General features: G+C 42.3%; 1 protein-coding gene across 1 annotated transcript in view; it reads right to left on the reverse strand.

The window, feature by feature from the left end:
- MARCHF3 (membrane associated ring-CH-type finger 3) overlaps nucleotides 1-15,209 on the reverse strand; it is a gene marked incomplete at its 3' end in the record, with an annotated part of 55,762 nt that extends 40,553 nt beyond the window's left edge. The window contains exons 1-2 of the mRNA XM_082302267.1: nucleotides 15,086-15,209; nucleotides 13,713-13,860 (exon numbers count right to left, since the gene is read on the reverse strand). The remainder of the gene's footprint in view (nucleotides 1-13,712; nucleotides 13,861-15,085) is intronic.
- Between the last annotated feature and the right edge of the window lie 765 nt (nucleotides 15,210-15,974).

Below are 15,974 nucleotides of genomic sequence, written 5' to 3' on the forward strand. Positions count from 1 at the left end.
ATATACAGCTTTTGTACTCTCTTTTCCCTTCAACTCCTGCATCTCAGGCTCAAGCTTTGTTTCCCTGTGCTATAATTCTCTTTTTATGGGAAACTTCTCTTCCCCTCTTCAGCCAGCTCCTCTCTCCTCCCGTACAAGACATACACAGAAGGCCTGAAATCAGTGGCTCAATTGACTCAACTAATGAGAAAACAGAGATTTGCAAATGTTTGTAAAGCTAAGTCTCTTTCCCACCCTCTGGGAAAAGAGCAAGACATTGGATTTTCACTGTATCCATGCTTTATTCTGTAGAAATCTCTTTCACATAAGCCTCCAGCTAGGAAGAAACACTCCCTAGGAAAAACTAAACCTCTGATGTTGTGACAATTGCAAAAGAGATCATTTCAACCCTCTGGTTACCGCAGAAAGGGGAGGACAGGTCCCCACCACGCTGCCCTTTTCCAGGCTGCTTTTAACAATTTTCCATGTGAAAGATTAAAAACCAGCCAGAAACTTGCAGTTTCTGCATCTTCTGCTGATCTTGTTTCATCTTGGTGGTAGCTCCACACTGCCCTTGTCCTGGGAGGGCACAATTAGCTGGAGAGACAGGCAGGAGAAGGACTGGCCTCTTGTCAGGCTGATGGTGCCATTTGGTGTTCCCAGCCAACCTGCAGCTCCTCTAAATCGTCATTTATTCTCCTGAATTAGTTCTTCATTCATTCTTGCTGAGTTAATGTCTTACAGAGGTGTTGGGGAGGGACGAGCTGGGCTCAGAGGCTGCCTGACCTTCACACACAAGAAGAGCAGCCTCTGCAAACACAGAGAGCATTCTGACAAATATTTGTGGGTCAGAAAGTTGAGTTACACCCCCGCACAGACACACACACACAGCCTCTGCTTTCCTGTTGCAAAAACTACCTGGGAAAGTCAAACGAGCTTTAACAAGACTGGAAGATTCTGTCCCTTTTCAGAGTGATGACAAATGGTAATTCTTCCAAGGAAAACAGAGTTTAGGCAAGATTGAAATTACACAGGCTTAGGGCTGACGCACAAGGCTGCCAATACGGATTTTTGCCCATTAAAAAGACGCACAAATGACAGGAAAATGTGTTGGTGCACTCAGTCTCCCTTTTCACATAATGACCCAGCTTTATCACCCTGAAAGGATTTCTCTCTGCTTTTAGAAATGTAAGAGGTTTGACTTCTCTGATTCTGAAGCAGGAAATCTCATCACACTAAAAACCCCCTCTATTTTGACTGGAAGATTTGAAAGTAAGAGATGAAACAAGTAAGAGATGAAAGATTTAAAACACTGGGTGTGGGTTTGTTAAATCTGACTAGCTTCTAATAAGAAATAAAGGGCGCAGAGAGCTCTAGGAAAGACTCTTCCCTGTTCTTGCAAGCAGAGCATGACCAATCTCTTACTCCAATTTTTGTATATTTCAATGAACCCTCAAGTGAGAAGAAAAAACACAAGAGGAGATTGAAAAGAAGTACCACATCCACACCCCAAAGGTTTAGTCAAAATATTTACAATCAGAGAACCTGAGGAGACACAAAATGCATTTCTTTTTCTCCTTTAAACATTGTGTCTCCATGCAAAGAGAATCCTACATTTTTTTTCGGTAGCATGTACTAAAAAGCTGCTGCTGTCTCCCATCCAGCTGTCTCCCCCACCCCCTCCCTACTATCCTCAGAGAAAGCTGAATAAGAATCATGTCATCATGGGAAATCATGAATATTCCCATGCTTTTTCAATACTCTGGAGACATCCTGTAAATCAGCTTAAAGTATTTTAATGTCTGGCTTAAATATAAATATTTGTGTGTGTATATATATGTGTACATACACAGTTTCTGGTGTGGTCCTAGAATACTGGGAGGAAACTGGGCTACTGATTCTTCCCAAACACAAGACATATGAGGTTTTAAAAGGAGACCATGAAAAAAAAAAAAAAAATTTAAATTCTCTCTTTCGCTACAAAAGCAGAAAAAAACCCAAATTCAGAGTAGATTCTGGTTCAGATCACATCTAAGTTATTTGTTGTACAAAGTTCCAAGACTTGCTTTATGCTTTTCATGACTTTTTATGACTATTTATTACAATTATTATTTTTATTTAATAATAGACATTGAGAAACTCAGCCACTGCTTCAAATGTCAGGGAATGACTGCTTGCTAAATACTGTAATTTGTGCCTGTAATAAAAATTAACAAATCAACAGCACAGTAGCTGTGGTTTGGCACAGCTTTACTTTGGCTGCTTCTTCTGGATGGATCCCAGAGTTTAAAGACCTGCCAGGAGCCCTTATAAAGTGAACCAAGCTACAAAGCATAACACACTGGGGAAGAAAAAAATTATTCTTGCCTGGGAAATGCTGTTGGCAACAGCACAACGTCCTCGTGCACACTTTTAAACACCCCTATATTGTTTCACAGCACTCCGAGAATCTTTAATGTGGTATAAAAATGTCATTCAAAAGTAACAGGATTAAACTTCCAGGCAGAGGTCCACAATCAGGTGTAAGCAACCACCACCCCATACATGCTCCTGGTTATCCTAAAGCATAGGATTTGTGGATATTAGTCTTGTTCCTGCGAACAACTTTCAGCAATTTGAGACACCTTACAAGAGTATTCTTAGCTCCCTTTGGGGAGCCAGAAAAATACTCCAACAATTTGTGCTGAGTGATCATAAGCCAAGCTGCATCAGAGGAAAGCAGGAGCCAAAATTCTTCTGGTCACACCTGCTTGGGCAGGAGACTGTGAGAGCAGAGGACTCTGCCCTCGTACCCTCTGTACTGGAGTTTGCATCACGACAGTGACACGAAAAAAGGGGCACATAAAGCCTGAAATCCAGGATTTGGTTCACTGCTAAAAAGTCATCTTTTTACTGATCTGTGTCCAAAAGACAGTGAGAAAATACTGCCCTTGAAAACATTCTAAATAATAAACCATTTGCTCTGTGCTGTGGGGTAGTGGATTTAACAGAACAGACCTGCTGCAGGTGGCTGGAGTTTTACACATGGAATGATGAACTCTCAGTGGACTGGTAGCCCAGTTCCAGGACCACATCAGATGTTGTGTTTCATCTTCCTACTGCTCCATCTGGAAAGGTTCACAGGTCCAATAACTGGATTTTATCAGAAGCAGACAGCTATAGAAGGCAATTATTTTCCCCAGTGGGTAATGAAATAGATTCTGTTTACAGCACTGTTTCTGATAGGATGAGGCACTAGCACATACTGCAAAAAATGTTTGGTCAGAAAAGCCTTGGAGTGTCCCAGATGAGGTTTCCATCTTGCCAGTCTGTCTTCACAGAGAGTACATGTCAAACCCACAAGACACATCAACACCTTTCGTGGGCACCTTGACTTCCTAAAGGGACAGACCTTCAGCCTCAGCCACCCCCAGGTGCTGATTCACTGCCAGAATTCCCTCAGCCTTCAAGACCTCGTCTCACTTCAGCTAATCCACTGAGATAAATGGTAAGATCTTCCAAGATGTATTTTCTCTTCCTTGTATCATTTAACAGCCCTTGTGTGCTGCTACACAGCTTCTGCTCCTGTTACTTTCCATACTTTCTGTTGACTTTATGGGTGAGTGCCATGGTCACCTGAAAAACGTCACTGTCAGCATGAAAAGTGCAATGAAGTTCTATCCTAGAACTTGGGTAACCAACATAAATTACGGGAGTTAGAACTGAGAGCTGCTGGTAGCTGCTATTGCCAAAAAGCCCTGAGAAGTGCTGGTGGAGAGACCCCCAAGGATAAGACAGAAGGAGGACGAAAGGGGATGAAATAGAGAAAGGTAACAAATCAAGGCAGAGGGAAATTGTAATCAACCAGCAGTAACTCATCAATTGCAAAATACGAAACAAAATTCAGGCAAAAAGAAACCCCAACCAAAAAACAAAATTCAAAGCTTTTTCTGGAAGGGGGAATACATTTGTAAAACCACAAAAATTAACTGAGGACTGGCAAAGTTTAAAAATCAAGGAATGGTATTCTGTCCTTTTTAATGACCTCTTCAAACTCCTTTCTGAAGTGAAGCTTTGATCACGATCATTTTGTCTAGAAGACTGAGCCAACCTTGAAGCAGAATGAGCTGTGCAACTTCTTCAGCACAGGGAAGTGAAATGCAAAGCAAAGGAAAGACAAATCACTGTTGCCTCTGGCTATCATTCATTCCCTACCATTAAGGAAAACCCAGTGATTGATGACCACTGCTGAAAGGGGTAATAATCTACAAACAGATGTCAGGCAGGCTACCTGAAGTAAAACAGCATACCTGGTACTGCTTTAGAAGATACCCTGAAGGAATCTGGTCCTTTGACCATCACAGATAAACAATTCTGCTTCTGTCAGTTTACTGAAGTTATGGGCAGCATGCAAAGCTTTCTACACCTTTCTAGCAAGGTGTACCAGTATTAAAATATCAAACTATCACTTTCAGGTAGTCATATTCATTCTACAGACAATAAAACAGAGGTGGAAGGAAGTACTGCCTGGCTTTCTCCCGCTTTCAGTGGCTGGAATAGGCTGGCAAATTTCCCTTTTTAACTGCTAGGCTGAATTTGCTCTCTCCAGAGGCCACACTGCCACAGCAGCAATATTCAGTACAAATTAAGTGTAAAAGTTAGTTAGTTTATGGAATAGCAGGGCTCTGTAGGACAATTTTTCGTCACTTTTTCAGAGCATCACACACCCTGAGCTGTGCCCTGAGCAGCTTAACCAAAAGTGAGCACATTAAGGTCAGCTGTGAAACAAATGTCTCACAACCCAAAGCATCTCTGGACAGAGCCTTGTTTTCAAGCTGAGCTTGCACTGAGCACAGTTCATGTTCACTGCTGCTAAGCTTAAACTACACTTCCCATCCCAGTCTGTCCATCCATGCTCCCTAAAATTCCTTTTGGGATGAAACTATTGGTTTTACCTGAAAATTGACAGATTTTCATTCTGAGAAGGGCGATGTGACCCCATGGACACCCAGATTCATTCAGACATTAAAAACACCAGAAGACATCAGAAACTACCCAAAGCTCTTTTCTACAAGGAAGCTGCAGTTTCAGAACTGAGAGAGGATAGAAAAGGAAAAATACCTCTGTGTACTAGAAAGCGATTTGCAAAGACTTACATTCAGTCCTGCTAAATTTGCTTGTCCTTGCTGAGCAAGGAAAGGAGAGAGGCTGAGAATGTAAATATTTAACACGATCCAGAGGAGAAACACCAACCTTCTGTTGATTCCCACGAAATATTTATACAGCCACAACACATCGTGGGGAAGATCAGAGTGAGGCAGAATTTAACTTTTCCTTAAAGAAGAGGGCAGTTTGTTCACAGGATCTCTTTCTGCACTAATTTACCATTTTCTGGAAGACTATTTCTGTTCAAGATTTTTGTCTCCTGCTTTGAACCCCCACGTTTTCTCTGGTGGTAGACTCTCTGCTGGCTGCTCCAGCATGAAGCAGAGAAACTAAAAGATGTGAAAAGGGAGGGGTTCCAGCTTTTGCTTAATAGACCAGCTGGCTCACACAACACACAAAACTGCTTTTTTCTAATGAGGTAGGACACACAGGTCTGTTTGCATTGCAGCTTGTGGCTGCTGTGTCTGTAAATCCAATGTATTTGTTAACTCTGGGCTTAAACTGTTCCTTACACAGATGCAAGGATGCTGCTGGAAGGGGTTTTTTTGCTGGAATTCTTACAGATTTCTCACATATGTCTCCACTGCAAACTGCCCAGGTAAGATGAAAGAGTTCTCTCCTCTGTCCTATTTACAAATGCCCAGAGAACCCTTGAACTCTCCTTGGCAACACTGATTGCACTCTGGTAAAGATGAAGCTCTAGAAGTTGTCTGGGATTCATTGCTCAAAGTGGAGCCAAGGATAATTCAAGTTTTCTTTAGCATTATGCCTGCGACTAAGAAATGTGTTCAATCCTAACACCAGTACTAAGATTTTATTCATAAGGATTCCCTTAAAAAAATAACTTAGTCACAAGCAGCACCAGGGCAGAATTGGTTTTAATATTACTTGTTACATTCAAGGAAAGGAAGGAAAATAGATTTTAAAAGAAAAGCTGTGTTCACATTTACAGGTTACTATATATATTCTACAGAATACACACAGAATAGAGAATATTCACATTACAACTGATCACCTGTAGACACCACAAGTCTATAAAACCCCTCAGTGAACAAACTTAAAGTATCCTCATCCTTCTGAAGTACAGTTATTGAACACAGGCTCTGGGGAGTCAAGAGCACAGCTTTGAATTCTGTATTTCTAAGCACTGTTATGCTTCTATTTTTCTGTGTTGCTGCTTAAACATCTTGAGTATTACAAGGACTAATCAGCAGTTCAGAGATAAATAAATAATTCCTCTTTCTTTTCAGGTTAAATGAGACCCCGCCATTTTTACTATCCAAAACTTTAAAGTAGGACACACACATTCATATGAAGTCACACTTCCCAAACCACGTCCTCTGTTACCTCAAAAATTTTTCCAATATCCAGAGAGCAAGAGGGAACCACCACCTGCAAAAGAGCATATCAGCCTTTGATAGCTCTGGAAATCCTCTTGGCAACACATGAAGTCAGAGTCTCAAAATGCCCCCGTGGTCTGAGGCAGCTTGTTGGGTGACAACAGGGTGGGGGACAGTGCAGGTGCAGCCCTTCAGCCTCGATTAGGGCTGAGCTTTCATTTTGGCTTTCCAGAATCTGTCAGCACGTGAACACATGGACACCACCTGCAAACTTGCAGCAATACTCCTCTGGAAGGCCACAGCTATGTGGTGATAGTGGCAAGACAGCCAGAGATGATCTGCTGCTTGTTTCTTAATGGTTGTGCTAATATATGAAATATTTTCCAAATAGGAATAATAAGTTAACTCCTCAGCCTAGGGGCATTTATGATCCAATACAATAAAGCAACAGGGTGTAAATTAGAGGGAAATATGACAACTCATTTAGGCAAATGGTGCTCACAACGAGATAATTCCCCTTCTATAGTGCTAGAGTAATTATTGATGAGGTGGGACTGGTGCTTAACTAAAATGGACAGTCAGCTCTAATTATGCACAGCTAATGCTGAAAACTACTGAACAAGGGGTCGAGGATAACTCTTCCAAGTGGAATCACAGAAAGGCTGAGGTTGGAAGGGACCTCCAAAGGTCATCCTGTCCCTCTCCACTACACCAGCAAGAACTTTCTGAGGACAACGTCATGAACAGCTTCCCACATTTGGCAACACAAATGAAAACAGAGATGATTATGAGAAACTCAGTCAAAGGATGGAATGAGACAGGCCTGAATGGTCAGAGAGATGATACAAGTGGATACAACACACTGCAGAAGAGAGGCATCAAGCAGGCAAAGTTATGTGGGACTTTGAAGAGGATTTAAATTCGGTTCCACGGAAGCATCCAAAGAGAAGGTGGAAAATCAGTGTCAAGGACTGCAGTGGCCAGTGGGAAAAACAAGGTTAGAGCACTCTACAGTTAATTGCCTGTAGGGCAGCATTCAAATTCACTGCTTACTATCCATTACCTTGCTTAAGAGAACAAATACAGGTTTCAGTTTGTGTTTAGTGGTGGCAGTCACAGCAAAGAAAAACAAGGATTTGTTTTGCCCCCATGTTCCAGGGTGATCCTCAGCCGTGTGGACAGGACTCACCAGTTTAACAGGTGAAATGTGAAGCTAATCTGGAACAGGAGCTTCAGAGAGAAGTAAAAGGAGTGATGGAGATGGTCCCAGTGGAGACTGGCAGCCACCACATGGTGCCATAACCTGACCACTGGGTAAAAGTTAAAATGCAGGATAAAATCCCAGTGCAGGAGTGAAATATGATACACCTCTTTTCCTGTACTAGCTTTTTATAAATTACCAATTCTAAAAAGCTTCAGACTGCCTGGGCTGTAACGGCTTCACAACAGAATATATTTATTTGTGTTTACCGTTCCTTATAAATATCACAGTCAATGAAAGCTTCATGCCAGTTGTAGGACAACACCCACTCTCCCCCTTCCCCTACCCAAGGTTTTATTGCTGGGCATGACACCATGTGCTGTGGAAAACCCTTTGGCCAGCACAGGTCATCCCCCAAAAACCTACAACCTACTCTCTGTGGGGGCAGGAGGCAGGGGAGGCACAGAGAGCAAAAACCTCAACAACACTGGTCCAGCCACAAAACAAAACCTCAGCAACTCATGGGCTTCTACACTAAAGGAAATTACCTCCACCCCAGCCAGACCCAGTGCAAACAGGGAAGGCTGGCTGGCCAGCCACAGATGTGTTTACAGCAGCCTCTGTCAGGATGACTTTGAACACTGGAGAGTCAGACCTCAAACTCCCTCCAACAGTCAGAACACAAATTGTAGCTTGGAAAGGGAGGGGATTCCAGGTCATGCCTACAGACCTCATTATCAGATCTATAACACAGTGAAGATTATGGATCTGAAACTTTACTAAAACCCTGCATGGCACTGGAAGATCTCTGAGAAGAAAAATGCCCCCCTGAATGCTCTTTTCCAAAAGGCATGAGAGACTGGTTTAAAGTGTATTGCCCGAAGTTAACAGTGTTTAATCCAGAGAATTCTATGCGAAAACATGAGCCCAGTAGTTCCTACAGGTTGCTGCAGCAGTCACCTGCATGGTGTACCCTGTATTTGCAAGCTTGGGTTATTTCTGCTCAGGACATTCAGTGAGTGAAGGATGAGTCTCACAACAGATTCAAATTCAGTCATCGCTGCATAACTCTACCTACTTTTACCTAAATAACCCCAGGCTTTTGGGCAGCTATTCAACCACCTAAATTAGCATGAGAGGATGGTTCCTATCTGTAACCAGTCTGGCACTAGCAAATGTACTCCTGTAAGCAGCTGGGATGCAGAAAAAATTACTGTTTTCCTCCCAAGTTCTGCTTTAATTAATACCGGGTTTATTTTTTCCTCTTTTTTCTTCTTTAATAACTGCAATTTTCAAAGATGAATTGAGTCTGTTTCTTTTTCCTCTTCCTAAAAAAAGTTGAAGGTTCTCCTACAGAATGTTGAGGATCTCACGGACCTGAGAAAGCATCTCTGCCTCTCCCCTTCTGGCTCACAGGGCAGTTTGTAATCCTTTATTGATATTAAATATATAAATACCTTCCAGCAAGGATTTCCATTTAAAATATTCATATATCTTAGAGAAAAAAAATCTGAATAGTCATCAGATTCACTGATTAAACAGTGAGGAAACAAAGCACTGGCAAATTACTTAAAAGTAATCAGGTTCAATTTAAACACGAGACAAATATTTGGACTGGGCAACAGGGCAAACTGGGTAAACCTAACAGCTAAGATCAACTAAGTAAAATAGAATGCCAGGAAGCCTAGGAATTTAAGTAGCTACCTAAGTTTTACCTGATGACATGTAAGTATTTTTCCCGTTGGCATCATATTTCTCACTTTTCATTATGAGTAGATTAAATTAAAAACTATTCCTAACAGGGGCACTGAATTATTTCAGATTATAATGCTATGCATTTCAAAAGTGTCTTGACTCCCACGCCTCAGCTAATCCCTTTTAAATGCATTTTCAGATAAGAATACTAAGACTCAGATACTCCACAAGGAAACAGAGGCAGAGATGAGAAGACTCGAAAACCAGTGAAGGCCCAGTGAAGACCTTGCTGCAAAGACTTGGTCAGCAGCAGAAAAACCTACAGCACTCCTAATTTTCCTCACTATGGAAATAATCTCTCTGCAGACAAAGGGGAATGACTAAAGAAAAAGTTCTTCCTAAAGTTGTTCCTAAGCAGAGGAATCCAGCCCATACAGGCTTTGAGATAAGCACCAATAGACAATAGCCAAGGTCACAAAATGCACTGATTTGGCTTCTAAAAGCTGTGAGATTTCCTGTCCCATGTTACACCACTGAATCACCTCCTCACTCAATTTTTTTTGTGGGATTTTCAAAGCTTAAATATCAGATATTAAATATGAAAACCGCATTTTTCATCCTTCTAGCCAGAAACTCACCATGACTAATACCACCAAAATATAATAAATGAGATACTGGAAGTGCTCCTGTAATTGGCTTTCGCATCACTGAAACTTTGGGGATATAAATGATGCTCAATAACTACTTTGATTCTTATTTCCGTTGTTTACAGTTTTCTTTTGAAACTTACAGTGAAAGATTCTTTGCCACTAGTAAAAGTTATATAGGGTGGGAGAGGAAAATAACTCCTTTGTGATAAAATGTTTCAATGGGAGAAAAAAAAATCCTTTCAAAAAGACAATTTCCTCAACTTATTATTCAAGTTTTTTACAGAGGCTTACATAGAAACCAATTAGTTTTAATCTCCATTTAATTTTATGGAATGCCTCCAGAAGAGCTCTTAACACAAAGCTAAAGCTCCAGTAAGGACAGTGCAAAGATGATGAGAACTCTGCTAATATTATCCTCACAGAGATAGCAGAATTGCAATTCTTATGTGTTTCTGATAAAAAGTATTATGGGCATAATGTTCAAAACTGTCTAGAAATTGCTCTTAGAGTTTACATTGGTCGTGTCTGCATGAGAGAAAATTTCCTTACACAGTCACTGAGGTGCAGACAGCAGAATTCAATCCAAAAAGGGGCAGAAATACAAGGAAAACTCACAACTCTGGAAAGCAAAAGGAAAATATAAAACTTCATTTTGAATAATCACTAGGACTAAAATACTGTGTTAAATGTGAATACTTTTAAATCACAGGTATTCAAATTTAGAAATCTCTCTCTCCTTCTTTTAAATACCTGGTTGAATGAAAATCTGCTTTCTGAAGACTGGCTGGAGTTATACTGATAATTTATCTGGCAAAGCCCACTGAAATTCTCTGGTGTTTTTTGCAAGCTTTGACCTGTGAGTGAGCTGAGAAAGGACTATTTCTCTGAAAATGAGTAACAACTCTGCACCTCCCCTGCCCCACTGCCCAAAATCCCACTCTCCCAAACCTCCGAAATGAGGTGAAATCAGCTTGCAATGCACCTGCTCAAAGGTATTTCAGAAATTCTTAGGCAATGGCATTTTAAAACTGTTTACATAATACATTCAATAAGCGGAGATTGCTAAAATTGATGGAGGTAATCTTAAAATTTAATGCAGATTCCTTATGCCAGCAGCTTCAGTGCTGGGGACCAAATATTAATTTATGAAAAACCAGAAGAGCATTTCAAATGAGACAAAGGACTAACAGATATTCATGCATATTACCACATGGTCATATCAGGGACAGATTCGTTCATAATTTCAATTTAATACTGAATTTAAAGACAGGTGGACTCTTTTGCCATCACTTCTTTCAAGTATGCCTTGTTTTCTTTGTCAGTTCACACTGGGTACGAGCTTTTTTGGCTACAATCTGTTTTATAAATAGCCCCCTCATCCTTTCTGTGTATTTTGAGATACCAGGATGTCAAGCACTGGGTTTCACCAGCAGGAATAAGTCTGACATTGCTAATCTGTGGTATAAGCAAATCAAACTGAGTGACAGCTACAAGAGGAAGCTGGTTGTTAGGAAAGAAGCATGCTAGTAATCATCATTTTTCAGAACAGAGCATAACAAATGCACTGTTGCTAGATGGGAATTCATTACAACATCCATATATTAAAAAAAATAAGGATGGGAAGGTGCAGATTTCAGTTCAAGAGCCAAGGAGGGTCCCAGGATCAGGAATTTATGAGGTGATATTCAGCAAGCCAAATGGGCCATGGTTGCCCCATATTAGTCAAATTTCATCAGTGTCAGGGCTACATTCCCTTTAACCGTGGTGCTGATCCTTGTTCCCTCCTTTCCACTGGTCACTCACAGTGGTCCAGCTTTGGGTGCTGAATTATCCCCCAAATTAGTCCTAGTGGAGGCCAAACAAGGAGTTTTCCACTGGCACACCTCTTTGAGACACAATCAAAGAAGTATCACTGTGATCACTGCAGCAGTGCATGCTGATGTCCAAGCATGGGGACAAACAAAGAAGGGTGGCCGAAATCCTTGTCCCAAGCTGCTCAGAGTGTTCAGGCTGACACTGAACAGAGAAGAGGAAAACACAAAAGCAGAGTGATGAAGTTGGCAAATATATTGGTTCTGCCAGCTATATTTTAGCAGGGGAAGGCTATCAAGGAAGGAAAAATTGTGAGGTAAATACTGGCAAAATGGGTAAAAAACCAGCAAAGTGCAAGAGCTTAAGGAAGGAAAAAAGGTTAAGATAAAGAAGTCTGGAAGGATGCTAAAGTGCCAGGGTGTGGACGTACTCCAGATTAGAAACAGGCATGTCTGAGGCAGATCTAATGGTGGTTTCATTGTAATTAAGTGTTGTGGGAATGAACAAGACCTTCTAACACTATTTGGAATGAATGAGTATCACGTAAAAAAGGGAGTTTTTTCAGGGTGAAAGCAAGTACCGAGACACCAGTACTTTTAACATACAAGAATCCCCATTTTGAGAGTTTACCTAGAAGAGCTTGGCCAAGTCATGCCAGGCTTCACAAATAAACAACTTCTTCTCTTTTCCCTCCCTCCTCTTCCCTCAAAACCCTGACAAAATCACAATGACTTTGCCATCAGGACAGAGAGAATTTTATATTAAACAATTGCCCTGGGCCACTCAGCTGAATTAAGTCAAAGGGACTGCTGGCAGGCTTAAAATAGGCACGTGTTTAAGAGCTTTGCTGGCTTTGTTGCTGCAGTGAAGGAAAAGAAAAAAAAAGAAGCTGCAGATGCATAAATTTGAAATTGAAAATATCATCAATATCTCCAAGACACAAAGTATAATTAGATTTAGTAATTAATTCTGGTCTACATTGCCTTGCACAAAGCTTAACTGAGAGCAGAGTGAGAGAGATACCAGACACTCTTTTCCCCTTCCTGTTGCTTTGTATTGCTGTGCAAATAGGCTCAGCAATCACAAGAAAGAAAGATACGAGATTCTGTGCTGTGTGGAGGGATCTATCATAGTAAGGATACCAAAAAATATCTACAGCACAGTGCCAAGGGGACTGACACAGCAAGGATGACATGGGAGCAAAGCAAGAACTCCTTGATAAGCATTCTTATTATCACTTTGGTGATTTTCAGCACTTTGATTGTGTGACAAGCCCTCCTGCACTGTGTCACAAATAATTTCCCTCCCTTTCAGACTGAGGGTCTAAGCAGCAGCAGCATTTCTTCCTGCCAGCTTCCATGTGGAAAGCAGGACACCCTCCTGGCAGCAGAAATCTGCTGTGCCCACTTTTGTGATGCTCTCAGGTACTTTTCCTTGGTCTATAACCTGGTTTATTTTAAGGGAAGGAGGCCCACAATGGCTCTTCTGGGCCTGCTCCAGCTAGCTAGAGTCATCTTTAGGGTAATATTTGATCAATGGTGATCTGAGGATGAATCCACTCAGAACAACTTTCAGAAACAGCCCCCCTAAAATTTGCATCAAGAGACCCTGGAGAATTGCAAAGAACACACTAGGCAGATGTGTTTGCAAATGTAGGTTAAGTTTCTGCTACTACAGACATCAGACATCCCTGAAAGACTTTGTATCTACTGCAGAGAAGAGTCTCTACTAATTCATGCAAAGAGAAAGTGGCTCTGCTAACACAAATGCCACAACAGCTACAATTATCTTGATTTGTTTTAATAGGCATTATTTGCAAAACCATATTTTGATAGATCCAAACAGCTCTCAGCCTAATTACAGGCATTTTAAATGGAAGATATTACTCACCCTCTTAGAGCTCAGGCCTGTGAGCCACTAGGCAGTGGCTCAAATATGCTTGAACCCCTGCCATGGATGGAGCCTGTCCATAAGGGCAAGTGGAGACCTCACAGAAGTCGTGGGCTTGATGCAGAATTTATTTGTGAAATCCTGTGGCCTGTGATGAGCAAGAGATCAGAACAAGTATTAGACAAGGTCCCTTCTGACCGGGAGACCCGGCAGCCAGCTGATCTGTGTGTTCCCAGGTGAGTCTGATGCCTGTAACCCTCACACACAAGCACCCTACCCCCTGGAAGTTTCAGAGCAGACACTGCACACCCCGAGATGCCATCACAATAATAATTATTGCAGAGAGACAGGCTGCAATTTGCCTCATCAGCCTCGTAAACAGCAGCAGACTAAGCTATTAGCAATTAATTAAAGATCAATGACATGTAAAACCCTAAGGAACACATGCACAATTAGCAAATGTATTTAGGTAAAGCAAACCACAGACCCACAAGTTGTTGTCTGACACCACTCTCCACCTCATCCCACTCCCTTTACAAGCCGAGGGGGCAGCAGGAGGGCTACCTACAGAGTCCCACTTGGCAAAGCACGTTTCCAACACCGTGCACTGGTCCAAAGCCCACGGACATGAGTCATCGTGAGTGAGAGTTTTCCTGTTTACTTCAACGGACCTTGGATGGGCTGTAAGCATCCTTGCCAAAACAAGTCATCTCTAATGGATGAATATACCCTGCTTTCACTGGTTTGATGACTTGGGAGTGGCTGGATTGCCCTGTACGGTCTAGGGTTGAGACACTACTTGCTAAACATCCTGCATGCACCATCAGCAGCCGAAGAGGGTGCAACACAGGGTTAAATTTAAGTTTAAACAATTGCTTTGCATTGAAAGTTAAACTCCTCTGACATGTGCAAGTACATTACTGCAAGTTTCATAAACCTTTATATCTGCAAAGAGCCATATGACCCATAAAAGGAAAAAGATTTTTTTTAAGAAAAGGCTAAAGGATACAGAACTCCTAGGCTGAATCCCAGAAATGGCTAGTTTGTCACAGCCTCTGGAACAGAAAGAGGCTGTATTTCTTTCCTCCCCGATTCCAAAGTCCCGAAGGTAATTCTGCCTGAAAGAGCCTTCAGCTAGATCGCTTCTCGCTGGACATTATTACTCTTTAAATGGTTTCACGTCATTTTCTCTAAGGAAAGAGTTAAATCCAATCCTCAGTTGCGCTACTGGAAAACGACGATGACAACAATACCAAGAAGAAGAAGAATAACAAGAAGAAAGAAGCGGGAATTTATTCCCGTACAGAAAACGCAAGCCCCCTCCCCCCCACACAGTCACGCATTTTCATTTGCATGTGTCCAGTTACACTTACTTCCTCCACCTGGACCCTCAGCTGTCCTTCCAAAAACGCGGACGAAGCAGCCTCAAACAGGCAAGAGCCCACGAGCAGCAGCCGCCAGACCCCGAGCGACACAGGAACCGTGCCTTCGGTTCGGCTGTCGCCACAGGACCTCGCTGCCATCAACCCCTCCTTCTTCTCCACCTCCTCCTCCTCCTCCTCCTCCTCCTCCTCCTCCCCTGGCGGTACCCGCGGAGCAGCAGCGACACAAAGGAGCGGCCGGGTAGCGACAGCTCCCTGCGAGCCCCGGCGGCGGCCGGAGCACTGCGAGAAACCAAGGAATTAATCATTTTCTTGTCACACGGGAGTTAAAAACCTCTAAGCAGCCCTTTCTCCATAGTCCGAGACGGGGGGGAAAAGCTGCACCTCCGCAGCTCCCGTGCTGATGTCAATGAAAACGTCCGAGTTGCTGAGACTCAGCTGGAGCTGCATCGAAAATGACAGCTCCGAGTTCCAAAGATAGCGATGGATAAACCTGAAGGCTAGTATTTTTCCTTGCCTAACCACAGTTCTCCGTTTCACTGCCTCTGTCGTGCTTGCTTTGTTTGGAAATAAAGGAATGTTGCAGGGCTGGGATGGAATTTCGTGGAATTGCTGCGTTCCCTGAATACAACTGCATTTAAATCACTGGGATGTACTAAAATTTTACTTGCAGCCCACAGGAACAGGGAGGGGTTGTCCTTGGTTTGCTTTCCTGCCAGTGAAGCAAAAAAAGCTCACCTGTATGTGCACCTGGAGGTTCACCCCTGGTGACACAGCTGCATTTCCAGGTGGAAATGGAAACAGCACACAGGAGCTACCTGCAATTAAAATTAAAAGGAACAGCCCGGCACGGGTTGTCCAAGTCACCCAGCACACCTTA

Source organism: Coloeus monedula (genome assembly GCF_965178545.1).
Source record: "Coloeus monedula genome assembly, chromosome: Z".
NCBI classification, from domain to species: domain Eukaryota; kingdom Metazoa; phylum Chordata; class Aves; order Passeriformes; family Corvidae; genus Coloeus; species Coloeus monedula.